This window comes from Bubalus kerabau, chromosome 9, assembly GCF_029407905.1.
Source record: "Bubalus kerabau isolate K-KA32 ecotype Philippines breed swamp buffalo chromosome 9, PCC_UOA_SB_1v2, whole genome shotgun sequence".
Taxonomy (NCBI): Eukaryota; Metazoa; Chordata; class Mammalia; order Artiodactyla; family Bovidae; genus Bubalus; species Bubalus kerabau.
Window position 1 is genome coordinate 52,659,392 of NC_073632.1, and position 20,717 is coordinate 52,680,108.

Here is a 20,717-nt window from a genome sequence, read left to right on the forward strand (position 1 = left end):
GGGAACTGTAAAAGTTCTCCACTCAGTGACCTCCATACATTTAAAATCCCATCGATACAACAGAGACAAAGGATGAGTCAAAACCATCAGTGATATTCATACATTCTGAAGGAACCACTAGTACAAAGGTTCTTTTGTGGGGAGGGGCATATCACATGGCTTGTGAGATCTTGGTTCCCCTACCAGGGACTGAACCTGGGCCCTTGACAGTGTTAAGTGTGGAGTCCTAACATTGGACTGCCAGGGAACTCCCACAAAGGTTCTTCTATCTGAAGTAAAGTTCATGTAGCAGATCTGATGCTCTCTTCTGAAAGACCTGCTTACAAAGCTGGCCCTTGGCTGCTGTCTGGGAAGTTAGATTTCAGAAGGGTTCCCATCATTAACTTTATCAGTTAATAAGAGTGAGTATCTCTGCTGTGTCTAACAATTTGTACAGACAATGTGGTCTATGATGAACACATACTTTCCTTCTGGGAGTCTAGATTTGGGTATCTGCCAGGCAGAGAGTGCCCCCATTAAAAACACAGAGAGGGAGTCTCTACTGAGCCTCCCTGTTTTGCAACATTTTACTCATATTGTCTCAACTCACTGTTGGGAGAATTAAGCACATGCTACATGGATCCACTGGAGAGGACCCTTGGAAGCTTGCAGCTGGTGCACTTTTTCCCTTTGCTGATTGTGCTCGACTTCCTTTTGCTGCAGTGAATCACAATCATGAGTACAACGAGCTGAACCATGAGCTGTGAATCATGATAGTCATTCTTCCAGTTCAGATGCCATAATGTTTCCTTACTTTTCTTATCAAAGCAATTCGGGTCCACATCCATCATTCTCCAAGGCTGACGTAGGTACTTGTCATTTTTGAGGTTCCCTGCATTGGAGAAGGAAACGGCAACCCACTCCAGTGTTCTTGCCTGGAGAATCCCAGGGACGGGGGAGCCTGGTGGGCTGCCGTCTATGGGGTCGCACAGAGTCGGACACGACTGAAGCGACTTAGCAGCAGCAGCAGCAGCTCTCCCTAGAATTATGGAAGAGCCCTGTAAGAAGCTCTCATTCTGTGGCTGCTGCTATTTCACTACTGCTTCTTTCCCTGTGGCAGGCACTTTGATGGTGTCCATCTGAGCAGTACGTCCTGATGTCCACAAGCTGAGATACGGACACATCTCCCACCTCCCACTCCCTGTGCCAAAGTTCAGACAACTCAAGAATAATATCATCTCCAGAGAGTACATCCCAATCCTTTTCTTTCTTGAGGGGAACACCCTCTCACTCCCTTTCAGACAACTAGTGGAAATCTTTGCTCCTTGGAGTTTGGTCCTCAGTCCCTAAAGACTGCTAATTCCTCCCAGGGCCTATGACTGCCAGAGCACAAGAGCAAAGATCTAATGTCTGATAAATGAGAATGGGTGTGGGTGTGGGTGTGTGTTGGGGGGGGGGGGGTGTTAAGGAAATAGAGAGAAAAGAAGGAGGAATAAAAGAAAAAATTTTTTACTCAAAATCAGCTGCAGCAGTGCATGATTTAATCCTTGTAGATATAGATGGCAGGTGCCAATTTGCAGTTGACATTACATAGGCATAGTGATTAAATCCTCGGCCATTGGTGATTAGGTTAACCTGCAGCTCCTCTACCCTCCAAAGAGGCCAGGGGATGGGGCTGAAAGTTCTAACTCCCCAACAGCCTGGTCACTTCTCTGTTGATCAGCTGTCACCTTCCAGGAGTCACCTCATTAGCATAAACCCTGGTGTGGTTGAAAGGGAACTATTACAAATAACAAGAGCTGCTCTTCTCACCCCTATCGCTCAGGAAATTTCAAAAGTTTTAGTAGCCAGAGACTGAGGACAAACACAAAATATATTTTTCTTATAATATCACTATATCAGGGGAGAGTAGGTGGGAATTAATCTTTTATTCTTCAAATCTTCTACAACAGTAGGAATAAAGCATAAAAATAGTATATCAATAAGTTATCTTGCTAGAAAGATAGTAAATTTAATTTTTTTAAGGAACATTCTAACCAAAGAATTTTATTTATTAATACCAGGGAGCAATTCTTCTTCGGTATCATTTCTCTACTACTAAAAGACAATTCACTATTACTCAACCTTTCTCTAATATACAATCTACACAGGACATCTCCAGTCTATTTTATGTTTATAACATCCAGAGACAACAACTTCCAACAATTTATGATTGAGAAAAGCGATCTCTAACTGAAACAACTGTTGGTAACAGAGGCATTAATATTAATTCTAGAAGACTAATGATCACAACGACAGTGCCACGTAGATATATTTGACTTAGGCAGCCCAATTCCTGTTGAGAAGCTTGAAAAAGGATTTGTACTTCTCTGCATCAAATCTGAAAGGCCAAGAACCTCACCTACAGTCACCTCACCTACAGTATCAAATCTTCTGGATTCATGCCCCGAGTCCCTTGTGGGACCACTTGATAGTACTATACTTCAATTGTCAGTCTAGGTCCAAGGTCAATCCACTCTGTGCCACAGTTTTCTGTACAGAGAACACTGCTAAAGCATGAAACACAAGGTATGATTCTCCAGTAAAAGGAACCAGAGCTTCTTGAATACATGGATGGCTGTAGGGCAGTGAGAACATAAAATAAAGCGGGATAATCTTTCAGTTTCAGAAAAAAATGGCATTGCTCAAAAAATAAATAAAAGTAACAGAGACAGGAAATGTCAAAAGGATTCAAGAGTAAACGTGAAAGAGTGCCCAATGGACAAACCTGGAGCAATTTGAGCCGTGAAATAACACAGCACTGGATTACAACCCAAGCTACTACATAAATATCCATGAGTCCATGCTGATAGAAATGGCTGAAGGAATAAATGTGGGAGAAAAGGCAAGTCCCCCTTACAAACAATTCAAATAACTTATATAGATATTCCATTTTGGAGTAGGTATAGCTTAATATTCTTTCCTCCTTGATTTAGCAAAGGATAGACTATGGCAAGGTAGGGAGAGTTACTTTACAGTGGAGCAACCTAGCAAACACTGCTTTGGTCAGAAGGTCAAGGTTAATATGACCAGTGATAAATTTATCATATACACTCCTTGATATGATGTGAGGAGAATGGCACCTTGCCTCTGTGGTATTTGACCCCAAACCCCTTATATCAGTTTAGTTATAAAACAACATCAGACAAACCAAAAATTGAGGGATAATCTACAAATAATATATGACCATTACTCTTTAAAATTATCAAAGTCATGAAAAGCAAGGAACTAAGAAACTGTCACATACCAAGAGCGATTAAGGAGACATTACTGAGGCAGGAGGTAGATGCCCACTCACCCCTGAGGTAAAGTGATTGCAGATTCATTCCCTGTGGACTGAAAATCCACGTCATGACAATTAAGAGAGGAAGCTGGGCCCTGCCCAGACCACATTTTATTTCTTCTCAAAGTCAGGAGACGTCTCCAACCATACATGCACAGAAAAGCCTCCTTGGAGGTCAAAGGGAATGATGTTAACTAATGTCAGGCTACCCACAGGCCTCTGCAGTAGAATCCATCCTGGCTAAGAGATGCATGCACACACCTGGGAGGATCCTGAGATATACCAAATATGGACTGTGAACCAGGCAAATTGTTATATATATAAATATACATATAAATATAGTGTGGATATATGTGTGTGTGTGGATATATATGTGTGTATATATATATATGTGTATGTATATATATATTATATATGTGTGTGTGTATGTATATATGTATATATATATATATATATATATATAGTGAAGTTGCTCAGTCATGTCTGTCTCCTTGTGACCCCATGGACTGTAGCCCACCAGGCTCCTCCGTCCATGGAATTTTCCAGGCAAGAGTACTGGAGTGGATTGCCATTTCCTTCTCCAGGGGATCTTCCTGACCCAGGGGTCAAACCTGGGTCTCCTGCATTGCAGGCTGATGCTTTACCATCTGAGCCACCAGGGATATCTCTCTCTATATATAGTATACATAAAGTACTGGGCACTGACTCAAGCAAATAAAAGTGCCCTCTCCATCCTTGGTGTTTCTATTTCATTTGTTCTGAATTTGCTTTGCCTGGAAGCTGAAACCTGATTCCTTGCAACTGACCAGGGTGAGTGAATCTGGAAGAGAACCTTCTCAACAACTAAACTGAATATTATAAAAATACTTTCATCCTCACGGGCAGAGCTTGTGATGCCCAGGGACAGCATCTGCCAAAGAGGAGCAAATACAAAAGAGTTATAGGTCAGCACTGAAAAGCCTACATCTCAGCATCTGTGATTGACAGTTTGCTTCAGTGCCATAATTCTGCATAAAAGAAACTGCAAAGGAACCAGCAGTCTTTGCCATTAAGAAAACTAATGAATGTGTTATTTGCAGCTATTAACACTTCTCAATTGTGATCTTTGGTAATTACTTTCATGCTCCAACACTGCCTTCATTTTTCAGTCCAACTCTTTCTAAAACTCTCTTACAAAACATATTTTGATTAATATGTGTATTTTGATTAACCTTATCTGCAAATTCAAATTTTAAAAACTAGAGGTAGAGATCAAGACAGTAGAATAAGAGGTCACAGAAGCTCTACTTTCCCCATAAACATATCAAAAACACATCTACATGTGGAAGAATTCTCACTGAATACTAACTGGAGACTGGAAGAAGGACTCCTGTATAAGCAAGGCTGTACACACATTATCAGTTAGGAAGCTAAGAAAAATTATCAGGTTGGGACCTGTGCCCCTGGGAGAGGACTCAGAGGAAAAGGGAGATTACACTGGCAGACACCCACCCTGGGGAGTGAGCGCATTGAGCCACACACCGAGCATCCTGGTCCTGGAGTCCTGTGCAGAGGACACAAGCCCCCTTGGCTGCTTAGAGGATCACTGTGACAGACAGAAAGGCTGGAGAAGGCTGCACTCGGCTTGTGAGGAGTGCACAGCTGCTGACTTGCCCTCAGTGCAAGACAGAGAGAGGTCTACCCTAATAGTTGCCAGGTTTCCTATAACCACCAGCCCAAGTTGTGCAAACACTTGTGTACCCCAGCCCAAGTTGAGCAAACACTCAGCCTGCCTCATCCCACACCATAGCATGGCACTGGATCTGGGGCCACAGGGACTTTGGGATGCAGAGGCTGAAGGTATCATCCTCTCAGAGTTCAGACTGTACTACAAAGCTACAGTAAACAAAACAGCAAGGTACTGCACAAAAATAGACACATACATCAATGGAAGAGAATAGAGAGCCCAGATATAAACCCATGCACTTATGGTTAATTAACCAATAACAAGGGAGGCAAGAATATACAATGGAGAAAAGAGTTTCTTCAACAAGTGGTGCTAGAAAAACTGGACAGCTATACATAAAACAATGAGATTAGAACAATCCCTCACACCATATATAAAAATAAATCAAATGGTTTAAAGACTTAAATGTAAGACCTGAAAGTATAAAAATCCTAGAAGAAAACATAGATTGAACACTCTTTGATATAAATTGTAGCAGTTTTTGAATCTGTCTCCAAAGGAAAAATAAATAAAAGGAAAAATAAACAAATGGGACCTAATTAAACATAAACTCTTTTGCACAGCAAAGTAACCCATCAACAAAATGAGAATACAACCTACTGACTAGGAGAAAATATTTGCAAATGACACGACCAACAAGGGGTTAATGTCCAAAATATATAACAGCTTATACTACTCAATAGCAAACAACTGACTTTTTTCAGCCAATCAAAAAAAAAAAAGGGAAAAAGACCTGAATAGACATTCTTCCAAAGAAGACACACAGATAGCTAACAGGCATATGAAAAGATGTTCAAGATGGTCAATTATTAGAGAAATGCAAATCAAAACCACAATGACGTATCACCTCACACCAGCTAGAATGGCTATTGTCAAAAAATCTACAAATAACAAATGTTGAAAAAAGAGAAGGAACCCTTGAACATTGTTGGTGGGAATGTAAACTGGTGCAGCCACTATGGAAAATAGTATGGAGGTTCCTCATAAACTAAAAATAGAACTACCATACAATCCAACAATCCCACTACTGGATATCTATTTGGAAAAGAACAAAAACATGAATTCAAAAAGATATATGCACCCCAATGTTTACTGCAGCACTATTTACAACAGCTCAGACACAGAAGCAACCCAAATGTCCATCAACAGACAAATGGATAAAGAAAATATCATCTACATATACAATGGAATATTAATCAGTCATAAAAAAAATGAAATACCGCCATTTGAACCAACATGGATGACTGACCTAGAGAATATTACACTTAGTGAAACAAGTCAAATAAAAGCAGATACTGGGGACTTCCCTGGTGGTCCAGTGGCTAAGACTGTGCTCCCAATGCAGGCAGCCTAGGTTCAATCCCTGGTCAGCAAACTAGATTTCACTTGTAACCACTAAAGATCCTGCATGCCACAAATAAAATCCAGCACAGTCAAATAAATAAATAAATTTTTAAAAAAGAAAATATTGTATGATATTACTTATATGTGGAATCTGAAGAATAATGCAAATAAATGTATATGCAAAACAGAAACAAATTTACAGATACAGTAAACAAACCAGCAGTTACCAAAGGGGAGAGAGAAGGGGTGGGGGCAAGTTAGGGGGCCTGAGATTAAGAGACACAAACTACTATGTATAAAATAGAGAAGCAACAAGTGTATATTGTATATAACACAGGAAACCATAGCTTGTAGTAACTTAATGGAGTGTAATCTGTAAAAATACCGAATCACTATTCTGTATACCTGAAATTAATGTAATATTGTAAATCAACTATACCTTAATTAAAACAATTTTAACTATTGCTTAAAAATATTTAGCCCAGTTCTTCAACTAATATCTAGTTGAAGTAAATTTGCCTCTTTCACTTGATATTTAAAAATTTTAACATGTTAATAACAATACCAAATTTTATGCCATACATGTGAAACACAATTTGATACCTTAAATTCAACCTGACAATAACCCTGTCAGGTAAGGTAGGACATATACTATCAGGGTGAAGTCAGGCAAGTTGGTTTATATCACACTAGGATCCAGCAGTAGACAGGCAGGAAAGAGAATCAAGTTTCAGTGAGGGGGACTGGAATTAGGAGAACAGGTACTGTTGAAAGGCAAACCCCCTAGAGGGAAGGCCACGGCACACACGACAGAGAAGAGATGCACTGAGTCAGCCCTGGGCCAGAAGACATCTCATCTGGAGAAGGTGAACAGCAGAAAGAGCCTCATGGAGCCTATAGGTGGCAAGTTGATGACTAAGGTCTGCAGAAAAGAGTATCCCAGCTCTAGCTATGGCAAAGCTTAATCCCAGGTAGACTATTAACCAAAACCAAGCAGAACACCTTGCCTGTCCCAGATTTTCTCAGGAGCTACAGAGAATTCAGTCTTCTTCAGGAGACCTCAGGACACCAGCCTAGAAACCTGGAGAGACAGGTAATAATAATCATTCCCATTTTTCAAATGAAGAGGTGAAGTGATTTAACCTTGGTGGATGATGCAGCTAGACTGCCTGGATTCAAATACTGATTCCACCACTTCCTGGGTTGTTAACCAGGGCTGGCTCTATTGTGGTAACAAGCAGACCCTCAAAGGTGTAACGGTTTAGACAGAGTTCAACTTTATTTTCCATCTCTGTGATGCTCCAAGGATGTTCCTGATTGGTGGGAGTCATTGGTGCCCCTTCGACCTGTGGCTCTGCCATCCCCCTGAGCCTCAGCATAGTCTTCACTCAGAAGGCAAATACATGGTCAAAGAGCATGGAGGGGGCACTCCTGCTTCTGAAGAGCCTTAGTCTAGAAATGGCACACATCTCTCATGTTCCATCAGCTGGTACTCAGTCCAGTGGCCACTTTTCCTGCAAAAGAGGCTGGGAAATGTCCACTGGATATGTGCCCAGAGAGAAGAAGCTGATCTTGGGTGAATGGTGTCTGTTACCATAGCTGTGTGACCTTAGGAGGTTACTTAGCATTTCCGTGCCTCATTTGCTCTCAACTGTAAAGTGAGGATTATAATATGACCTGCCTCAAAGAATCTTCCTAAGGATTAAATGAGCTAGTGCATGGCAAGCGTATGATCAGTGCCATGTTTGCAGTCAGCACTCCACAGATGCTGGCTCCTGTCATCATCATCATCTTTGTCCTCACTAATTTCATCATTACCATGATTATTTGAAAACTAAATGAGTGGGATTTAAATCTGTATCTCTGACTCAAATCCAGAGAGAATGTTTCCATCTCTTCTAGAATGCTGCTACAGTCTTGAGCATTTATATAACATGATTCAATTCTCAGCTTTCCTCCTGAAATTCAAATATTGTCTCTCTAAAATGCACAAATGAGGAAATCTGGTCACAATAATTGGAAGCAACTGTTGGGGCTAATGGAAGGACACAGTAGCCTTATTTGATTTTGAGAATAATATTTCAGGGTTTTTTTTTCTCACTTTGAAATTTTTTATTTCAGTGAAAGACAACAGAGAAATGTCATGCAGAGGAGAAAATTCAACTAAAGGCTTATTGTTCCCTAGGCCTGTATTTTGAGGGGAGAGTATACATATTTAATTTTTTTTTTCAGAGAGCAGCTTAGTATCTCTTCCTCACATTCGCTTATTAAAGGTCACATTAAAGCAGTCATGGAGTGCTTGCTCAATCATTCTTTGCCCTTCTAGCATTTCAGCTAAAACAGATTATATCATTCCATTTTTAGTTAATTCTATTTTACTTGCTTGAATATTGAGAGGAGTATCAGGAAATGAAAATTTCTTTCAGTGAATAAGCCAGACACTTTTCAATCACATAAATAAAAACAGAAGGGCAAATATTATTGCTCATGAACAGTAAGTTTTTCATTCAATATCCTTGAGCTATTTGACCATCTAATGTTGCTGCCTGCTTGCATCTAAACTGGGGCTTTATTACAAATGTACAGGGATTATGATTCACTCTGAGGCTGCCTATGCATCTTGCCAGTGGCCTAGACTCGTTTATTATCTTATCTCACTCATTGGAGGGGAAAATCTGCAGTGCCCAGCAAGACTCTCTTCACTGGGATAATGGGAAACTGGATTTGAGGCATTAATTTACTCTCATAAAGCTAGGAAACATTAAACAAGCAGATCTTAAAGAAGCATAATCTGGTCATCTTGTTCGCTTCCAAAGTCATGAAGGCAGAAAGAGAAAGTCTACTCACGCATTCTCTCCTAAATAGGCCACCTCTGTACCCAGGAAATTGCAGGAGTCGAGTATTTCAAGAATGTGCCTGAGGAAAGAATGCTATGAAGTGCTGTCTGGAAAACTTCACGGACACTTCGCTGGGTATACCTCACATTACTGGGCGACCATCAGAAGACTCTGAGGGGCACACGAGGGGACTCCAGGTAGAGGAATGTGTCAGGCACAGCAAGCTGTCTGCCAACATCTGCCCCCCCAACCCTGCTCTGCAAAAGTAAGGACTGTGACTGTGGACACAGCTGCCCAGCAAGGTTCCATTTCTAAGACATCTGTACCATTAGATGTGGCCATGTAAATAAGATTTCACCTAGGGAACATGAGAAGAAGTGCTGTGTGCCACTTCCAAGGCATCAAGGGAGCCTCCGCCCCCTGCCTCTCCCTGGCTGTAGCAGTAACTCCGTGTTGACCATGCAGACAATGATAATGCCCTAGGGTCTTGTTACTCCAGTACGATCAGGGAACAGCAGTATTGTACCATCCAGGAACTGTTAGAGACACAGAATCTCAGGTCCCACCTCAGACCTACTAAAATGGAATCTGGTTTTAACAAGATTCCCAGGGAATTCATATGCACATTATTATTATTATTATTATTATTATTGAGGCATACTGGCCAAGAGATGGAAAAGCCATGATTTGGAAGGAACCTGGGTCCTCACTTGAGCACAGCAATCCCACTGACATGCCACACTCACTTTGAAACTACTATGTGAGGAAGAGAAAGAAACTTTTATTATTATTACTATTATTAAAGTCATGGTATTCTGGAGTGTCTTTATTACTTAAGCTTAGATTTATCCTAATATAAGTAATGTGACACTGTCCACGGGGTCTTATTTGTCAAACACTATTTCAAATCCTGAAGAAGTGCCTATGATCAACTTACCAACCCCGTCAGGGTTTATCAGTTTAGAGATCTACCAGGTGAGACTTCAGCACCCAAAGATAGTCCCCACTACTAACTAGAGATCAGTGTCCTAGAGGATTCAGCCTCTTGGAGATCATCTGCAAAGTTAAGAGCTGAGAAAGAGAGTTCCTAACGAAAATTCACTCCGGGGTCAAGACTGGCAGCCAAGAGAGGGATTGCAGTCATGAAATTAAACCTACAGTAAGAGAGTTCTGGGACTCTCCTGGCTGTGTGAGCACCTACCTCCTATGTGCATTTCTCACACCCCCAATCTGAGGCCCTATCCTCCCAACACCCACTGGCCTGCTCAGAACACTGAGGTCTTTGCGCTGTCCAGCTAAGCTTGAAAGTTGTTTTAAGGTCAACATCTTATCTATGAAGGAAATAACAAAACTGTATTCTTAAATGATATGTCTCACATAAACTCAGTCTTGTTTTAACTATTTAAACAGTTCAAGTGTTTGGCATGGTGTATAACCTCATTCTCAATTTGACTACTTATAGGTATCTACAGACTCAGTTTCCTCTATTGTCATTGTAAGACTGCTCCATGCGCTTGTCTGTTTTGAAAACACACACACAGGAAAAGCATCTTGACATTCCATTGTGACCAGTCCCTTACTCATCTCTGTGGCTTTGTCCATGCTTTTTTCTACAATTCGAATGTTCTTTTTTCTACAACCTGGGGAAGTTACTCTTCAAGCCCAAGTTTAATGCTTCTTGTTCCTAGTAGCCTACCCCCAATACCACCTTGGCTGTAGGTCTCTCCTTCTTCTGTCTATGGAAGTTAGCAACCCAGTAACTAGTTAAGACACAGTATTTTAATTATTTTCTTCTCTTACTTTCAAATTATCTGGAAATACTTAGAGGGATAAACTTTGTATTTAAATAAACCTTTTGCATTTGAATTCTCCATGGCAGAGCTCGGCAAGTAAAAGATAAATAGCTGTTTGGTAAATAAATTCTCTGCTCCACCCACTCACTGCCTAGTTCTCCCTGGGCCCATTTATACTTAACCATTTAAGAGAGCTTCCTTTGTAAAATGTGGGTACACAGATTCCTAGCTAGTTTCAAGCTCTCATTTTCAGGACCAGGTACACTTTTTAGAAACCTATGAGTGCTCAGAGGGCCTAAAAATTTGAAACACAAAGTACCCAAATAATGTTTTGTTGATCAACAGAATGAATGGTTTCCTAAGGAGTCTTTAAATAGGAGTATGCTAAATCATTGAAGTAAAATTTTGAATTTTCCTCTAGATTTGAAATATATATACATTTCCATTACATGCATTTGTTAAAAATTCGGTTTACCTGTTGAGAATCTAATTTTTCTATTTTTTGAAGGTTTTTACTTAATAAAAATTTTGTAACACTTAGATTTACCTTCAATATTCTGCTACTTTACCTTAGTGTACAGAGTGTGGCTCTGAATGTTATTCCCACAAAAAAGAACCAGGGCTGCCTGCAGACGCGGCTGATTCCAGGTCTGAGGGAGGAAATGTACAAGATACCTTGTCATACCAGAAAGAAAAGAAACTCTCAAAGACTTCCAGAAGCACGTCAGCAGAAGTCAGGAAGGAACTTGAGATGGCTTCCACTGGCCAAAGAAGGGACAATCTGGACATTTCTAAAATATGCATTTATGTGAAATACAAATTTCAATGGATTGAGATAAATCAATTCAGTTTTTAAAAAAAAAAAACAGAAAACCATGGATTTGTTAGAATATGCCCATCCCTCTAAAAAAACAAACCAAAATTTAAAACCCTCATTGATCATCCTTGGAGGATCCATAGAGCTAAGGCCCTATTCTGAAAAATAATTGAAAAGAAAAAATTCAAGCATTTATCCTGCCTTTTTTATATGAAGAAGACCTCAGAGCATATAAACCTGAGTTCATGCACTTCCCTGTATTTCCACAGCCCACCTGCCCCCGAGACTTGACCACTTTCACTGTCGTCTGCTCTCCTAATACTGCTGACTGTCTCAGCCTCCCCTGAGGTAAGGACTGGGCTCTGAGCATGGTGATTGTCACACCTGCTACTCTGGGGGCAGCAGCAGTTCTGGTCCAGGTCTAACTCGAGGGGATGGGCATAAAGATGCTGGCTCTTCCCTCTACTTCTGGACCCAGATACAGTGTTAAACATTACTGCATATGATCTGGCTTCCCTGAATGCCCATCAGCCTTGGGCGGGCTGATAGGTCAACCTGGAAGGTGAGAGGAATTAACACCTCTTGAAGTGAACGCTGAACTCTGACCAATGGATATGGGCAATCATTAGCAGATAGTTTTGCTTCTTTCCTTCCTTCAAGACTATTCCAAGATATAGTATTTCACACTGCTTACATCCTATGTGGCAGACATCCTATGTGACCAAACAACCAGTTGTGTATTGTTGTAAGGTTATATCAGCTTTAAAACATTCCACTTTGCATTTGCTTTTCCTCCTCCCCACCTTACTTCCCTTTCTCTTTCATCCATGATGCCTTGAATTGTATCTCCCAGTAAAACTTTAGCACGCAGACTCTGCCTCAAGATGTGGCTTTTAGGGAGCATCATTATTTCATAGGGTAACCAGATGGATGAAGAAGCAAAAAAAAAAAACCATTATGAAAGTTAAGAAATTATGAAGATCTCAGAATAGGAGAAAAGAATTGCACATGAAGCAACTAACAAAGGATTCATCTCCAAAATATACAAACAGCTCATGAAGCTCAACATCAGAAAAACAAACAACCCAAACAAAAAATGGGCAGAAGACCTAAGCAGACATTTCTCCTAAGAAGACATACAGGTGACAAATAAGCATATGGAAAAATGCTCAACATCACTCATTATCAGAGAAATGCAAATCAAAACTGCAATGAGGTTATCACCTCACACTGGCCAGAATGGCCATCATCAAAAAAAAAAAAAAAAAAAAATCTACAAACAATAAATATTGGATAGGGTGGAGAGAAAAGGGAACCCTCTTGCACTGTTGGCGGGAGTTTAAAATGATACAGCGACTATGGAAAACAGTATGGACATTCTTTAAAAAAAAAAAAACTAGGAATAAAACTACAATATGATACAGCAACCCTACTATTGGGTATATGTCCTGAGAAAACAATAATTCAAAAAGACCCATGTACCCCAATGTTCACTGCAGCACTATTTAAAATAACCAGGGTATGGAAGCAACCAAGATGGTCCATCCATAGATGAATAAATAAAGAAGTTGTGGTACATATACACAATAGAATATTACTCAGCCATAAAAAGGAATGGATTTGAGTCAGTTCTAGTGAGGTGGATGAACCTAGAGTCTGTTACACAAAGTGAAGTAAGTAAGAATGAAAAAAACAAATATCATATATTAATGCATAAAAGAAATGCAAAAAGGCAAAATGGTTGTCTGAGGAGGCTTTACAAATAGCTATGAAAAGAAGACAAGTGAAAGGCAAAGGAGAAAAGGAAAGCTATATCCATCTGAATGCAGAGTTCCCAAGAATAGCAAGGAGAGATAATAAAGCCTTCCTCAGTGATCAATGCAAAGAAATAGAGGAAAACAATAGAATGGAACAGACTAGAGATCTCTTCAAGAAAATTAGAATACCAAGGGAACATTTCATGCAAAGATGGGCACAATAAAGGACAGAAATGGTATGGACCTAACGGAAGCAGAAGATATTAAGAAGAGGTGGCAAGAATACACAGAAGAACTATACAAAAACTATCTTAATGACCCAGATAACCATGATGGTATGATCACTCACACAGAGCCAGACATTTTGGAGTGTGAAGTCAAGTGAACCTTAGGAAGCATTACTATGAACAAAGCTAAGTGGAGGTGATAGAATTCCAGCTGAGCTATTTCAAATTCTAAAAGATGATGCTGTGAAAGTGCTATATTCAATATGCCAGCAATTTTGGAAAACTCAGCAGTGGCCACAGGACTGGAAAAGGTCAGTTTTCATTCTAATCCCAAAGAAGGGCAATGTCAAAGAATGTTCAAACTACCACACAATTGTATTCATCTCACATGCTAGCAAAGTAATGCTCAAAATTCTCCAAGCTAGACTTCAACAGTATGTGAACCAAGAAATTCCAGATGTTCAAGCTGGATTTAGAAAAGGCAGAGGAACCAGAGACCAAATTGCCAACATCTGTTGGATCATAGAGAAAACAAGAGAATTCCAGAAAAGCATCTACTTCTGCTTCATTGTCTAGGCTAAAGCCTTTAACTGTGTGGATCACAACAAATTGTGGAAAATTTAAAGATATGGGAATACCAGACCACTTTACCTGTCTCCTGATAAATCTGTATGCAGGTCAAGAAGCAACAGTTAGAACCAGACATGGAACATCGGACTGGTATCAAATCAGTAAAGAAATAAATCATGGCTGTATGTTTTCATCCTGCTTATTTAACTTATATGCAGAGTACATCATGAAAAATGCTGAACTGGATGAAGCACAAGCTGGAATTAAGTGCCAGAAGAAATATCAATAACCTCAGATATGCAGATGACACCACCCTTATGGCAGAAAGCAAAGAGGAACTAGAGAGCCTCTTGATGAAAGTGAAAGAGGAGAGTGAAAAGGCTGGCTTAAAACTCGACATTCAAAAAACGAAGATCATAGCATCCCGTCCCATCACTTCATGGCAAATGGATGGGGAAACAATGGGAATGGTGAGACGCTTTATTTTCCTGGGCTCCAAAATCTCTGCAGATGGTGACTGCAGCTGTGAAATTAAAAGGCCCTTGCTCCTTGGAAGAAAAGCTATGACAAACCTAGACAGCATATTAAAAAACAGAGACATTACTTTACCAACAAAGGTCTGTATAGTCAAAACTATGCTTTTTTCAGTAGTCAGGTATGGATGTGAGAGCTGGACCATAAAGAAAACTGATCACTGAAGAATTGATGCTTTTGAACTGTGGTGTTGGAGAAGACTCTTGAGAGTCCCTTGGGCTGCAAGGAGATCCAACCACCAGTCCATCCTAAAGGAAATCAGTCCTGAATATTGATTGGAAGGACTGATGCTGAAGCTCCAATAACTAGCCACCTGATGTGAAGAACTGACTCATTGGAAAAGACCCTGATGCTGGGAAAGATTGAAGGCAGAAGTAGAAGGGGACGACAGAGGATAAGATGGTTGGAGGGCATCACTGACTCAATGGACATGAGTTTGCGCAAGCTCCTAGAGATGGTGATGGACAGGGAGGCCTGGCGTGCTGCGATTCATGGGGTCGCAAAGAGTCGGACATGACTGAGCGACTGAACTGTACAGATATATATGGAATCTAGAAAGCTGGCACTGATGAACCTATTTGCAGGGCATGAACAGAGACGCAGACATAGAGAACAGACTGTGGACACAGCGGGGGAAGGAAAGAGTGGGACAAAGTAAGAGCGTAGCATGGAAACATATACTATACCATATGTAAAATAGCTAGTGGCAAGTTGCTGTATAACACAGGGAGCTCAGCCAGATGCTCTGTGACAATCTACAGGGGTGGTATGGGGTAGGGGATGGAGGGAGGTTTAAGAGGGAGGGGACATATGCATACTTATGGTGGATTCATGTTGTTGCAGAAACCAACACAACATTTTAATGCAATTATCCTCTATTTAAAGATTTAAAAAATAAAATAAATGATGAAATTATAGAACTAGAATATCACAATTTCACAACCTCTCATAAAATAATGTGTCTATTACTTTATGCCTAGCAATGGCTGAAAATATCACAAGGGAGATAAGTAGATATTATTAATATATCCCCATTATGAAAGCAAGCAGAGAGAAAGTCTGCATTCTGATTTCTGGTTGAGAAAAAGGGTCTTTATTTTCACAGAAACTCATGTGATAGGAGAGTTTCTATCATCAGTGCCCCTGACATCTGAGAGTCACCTCTTCGCACTGACATCGTAAACCTGACATAATTCAGCCAAAACAGTCTCTGATTCTACAAATACGACTTGTACCACACTCTTCATCATATCCTCCCTTGACTTTCTTTGGCAATTCAAAATGCCATCTTGTACATGTGTGGAAGGACTAGGAAGGGAGAAGCACTGCATGGATCAAACATTTGTGCGTGTGGCCGGCTCAAGTCTGTGCCACTGATGCCCCTTTAGAAAATAACTCCATCAAGTTTGCCTTGAATATTCTCCAAACAGAAATGACTTTTCCCTCCCATGAGTTTCTAAAGCATGTGCTTTTTACTTCTGGCAAGTTAATAATCATTTCCACGCTTTTCAAACTTAAGTATTTATACCCACATTGACAATGGGTGAGGATTTAGGCGAAACCACAGGTTAAACAAGAATCTTTCCTAAGCAGTCAATTTTACTTAAATATTTGAGAGAATAAATTTTTAAATACCATTTTAATGTTAAATAAGAATATACATACACTTGAGTGTGTATCTTAATTTTTTCAGGTAAGACACGTCAGAGGCAGCTTTAAATTCTGATCTTCAACTTCCCTATGTTATGCTCCCTGTTTGAAGGAGGTGGACGGGCTCTACATGGACAGATTTTAACGTGTCTCTGGTTTGGTGAGGGTCTGGAGAGTAGGCAGGTATCTTCATGTAATATACCTCTCCACTGCTATTATTATATGGAGCTTAAATTTTTTTTTCAATTTTTTCTTAATTGAAGTGTGGCTGATTTACAATGTTGTGTTAATTTCTGTTGTACAGCAAAGTTATACAATTATATACTCAGTTATACACATATATGTGTTCTTTTTTATATTCTTTCCTATGGGCTTGAAGTTTTTAAAAATGAAGTGTTTGTTTTCATGGGGAGACAAGAAGTCTTCTAGAGAGAAAAGACTGAGACCTCAGTCCTGTTTTTTCAAGGTTCAAGTTTATGGAAACATGTACAGATGGCCTGGGATGTGCCTGACGGAGGCTAGGAGGCAGAGAAAGGTTACAACTCCTGTAAGATGGTCCTATGAAGACAGAAGGTGAGTACCAAGTGTCAGAGGCTCCTCCTTAGGATATCAGCTTGGTCCTCAGATCCTGACTGGTAAGGGGACTTGGTAAAAACAAACGAGTACACTAAAAGATATCCTAAATCCTTCTACCAGTGTCAACTGCAGACTATGGTTCTCCCTAAAATTAAAAGGTCGTGGGGAAAAATACTGAAGATCAAAGGGAGTCCTTTGAGACTCACACAGAGCAAGTTCTTTCTATACTCGTTGCAGGAGGAGTTACCTGTGCCTAGTCAATGTCTGCTAAGTCGCTTCAGTCGTGTCCGACTCTGTGCGACCCCATAGACGGCAGCCCACCAGGCTCCCCCGTCCCTGGGATTCTCCAGGCAAGAACACTGGAGTGGGTTGCCATTCCTTCTCCAAGTCAATGTCTAACACAAGTCAAATTAAGCCCCTTATTTAAAAAGAAGCAGACTATGGCAGTACTAGCAGAGGTTTTTTAAAAGTATGTAATTACACTTTATAATCCACTTAATTCTCCTTTGCCCTTAGTTAATCTCTGTATTTAGCTACAGTAGACAGATGATGCTGATGACAATGAAGACAGACAGATAGATAATGTAGACACGTGTGTATGATGCACACATTGTGTCTTCTTTGATTCCCGTTTAATAATAACTCAAAGGTACATAACTTGGGGGCAAAATACCTCCTCCAGTGTTTCCTCTCCCAATGCTCCAGCAGAGCATATAAAAGAGGCTTTGCGATACCGTGGGTGGACACTTAAGGAAATTCATGAACTAACTGATGAAGCTACTGCAGGGAATGTCATCATCGCTTTGCTCTTCCAGAAAATAAGCATTTGGTTTTATGAATACCAATAAAAAGCTGCTTCTCTCGGTTTCATAACATTATTTTCTTCACGAATATATTCACATTACTGAAACATAATTCTCTGGATTTAATGCTAAGAAATCATTGGTAAAAAGATTTAAGAGATTATAAATTGCATATAATTCTTGTATGCAGGAATTCAATTTTGCTATGAGAGCTGGAAAGAATCTCAATCTATGTCAACACAGATATGTATAAGATTTAGTGCTTTTTATGTTGACTCAGGTATTATCAGAATTCAAGGCATGCCTTAATTTCCTCAGGGTACAAGGGATGCAGGGCTTGGGAGCTAGATGTGCCCTGCTGGGGGATAAACATCCATGTGCATATTTGACACTGGGTTCTTCAAGGAAACTTGTTGGTTTAAATAGCATGGTTTCTCGTGGCATAGCAAGCTCTTCAGTCTAGTGTTCTCAGAATCACATGTTTGTGACACAACATTTTGTTTCATGAAGCACTTTGAACTTTTGTCATAATGAGGATCTGCGACTCTTACAAGGTCAGGAAAGGTTATCAGTGAAGACCCAGAGTCTACAATCCATCTTGGTCAACTGAGTTACAGGATTGTGATAACAAGAGTACCAGCATCAGCAGAATTACAACCAACAAAAGAAATAATGATTTTCTCAATCTGAGTGCAAAAGTGACTGGCTTGTTAGCAGAAGCAAGAGAATCAACTAGCATGGATCGTGGTTTTCAAGACTTCTTAGAAATGCCAAGTTTGTTTCATTGTTTATTTCTTACTGTAAGATTCATAATATAATACTTTCATTTGGGCTGTTTATATTTATGTTTTCCCTTGTTAATTCTATTTTGTTAACATAATTATAATTCTACCTGTAGTAAGAAAAAGAACTTAAGTTCAACAAGTTATTATTTGTAATAATAACCAACCAAAGAGACTAAGATGGAAATCAGCATTCACTAATCTCCCCTACTCCTTTAATGCACATTTATATATACATTTGTATATTTCATAGTGCATTAAAATTATGAAATTTATCACATCTATTGTTTCTTAACAAATAAGAATAAACCAATGAGAAAATTTTGTTGGGATGCTTTCAGGAGCATGTTTTAATGTAGATGCCCATATCAGGCAGGTCCTAAAGAAGACATTTACTAAATAACATGAATATCAATTTAATAAAATATGGTTGATAATATTATTATCATTACTGGCAGAACACACACAGTAAATGAGATCACCTTTTAAAACAAATAATACAATAATTATCATTATACTAAATGAGTCTTGGAATTGTTTGGATGAGCAAAGTATATAGAATAGAAGTTTTAGGGGAAATGGACATAATATCTTTTTCAAATCAACTTTGTTAAGGTATAATTTACAAAAAATGAAATGCATCCATTTTAAATGTAAAATCTGATGAGTCTGACAAACACAAACACATTCATGTGACCACCACCATAATCAAGATATAAAATATTTCCATCACCCCAAAATATTCCTCATACCCTTTTACATTTAATCTCCCTCTGCCCTGGCTCCAGGAAACCAGTAATCTGATGTTTGCCACTGCAGGTTATTTTTCCATTTTCTAGAACTTTGAATAAATGGCACCATATATAGGTACAGTACCAGGCTGCCTTCTTTGGCTGAGCTTAATCTTTCTGTGGGCTTCCCTTACAGCTCAGTTGGAAAAGAATCTGCCTGCAATGCAGGCAGATTTGATTTGATTTGATTTGATTTTTGGGTCGGAAAGATCCCCTGGAGAAGGAAACGGTAACCCACTCCAGTATTCTTGCCTGAAGAATCTCATGGACAGAGGAGCCTGGTGGGCTACAGTCTGTGGGGTCACAACAACTGGATATGACTTAGCGACTAAACCACCACCAATCTTTCTGTAAGTCATCCATGTTTTTGCATGAAAAAGCAGTTCATTTTCATGGCCAAATTACTATCCATTGGACAGAATGTATTTGTTGTTTTGACTTATAATACACTGCTAAGTCACTTCAGTCGTGTCCAACTCTGTGCGACCCCATAGACGGCAGCCCACCAGGTTCCCCTGTCCCTGGGATTCTCCAGGCAAGAACACTGGAGTGGGTTGCCATTTCCCTCTCCAATGTATGAAAGTGAAAAGTCAAAGTGAAGTCGCTCAGTCGTGTCCGACTCTTCGCGACCCCATGGACTGCAGCCTACCAGGCCTCTCCGTCCATGGGATTTTCCAGGCAAGAGTACTGGAGTGGGGTGCCATTGCCTTCTCCATATAATACAATGTAGTAAACTAGTATTTTCTACTCTATTAACAGTTAACCGCTGGATTCTGATTAGATGCATCCTCATATCATCAGTACAAAAATTTTGATATGGTTGGATTGACCAGGATTTTGGTTATTTTGTTTTTGTTTTGCAGGGCACTGTATTTTTAAAAATAGTTATAGAACTACTTGGACCTACAAAGATGTTTTGTTCCTCTAGAAAATACTTCTTCTGCCAGACCTTGCGGGTGCTAATAGTCCCTGAACTGCCCCCTGTAGCTGCACTTCCATGGTGTAGCCCTTTGAAGTCCTGGCCTGGGGCCTGGGACCTGGGGGAGGGGTTAGAAGATTAAGAGTAGAAGGGGTTCCACTTTCCTCTCCAGAAATCTAGCCTAGTAAACCCCTGCAATCGTTTAACTCTATGATGCTTTAACACTTTTCAAAATTTTTCGTCTAGATTTTGTAGTCATCTTCAGCAGAAGAACTGTTCCAGATGACATT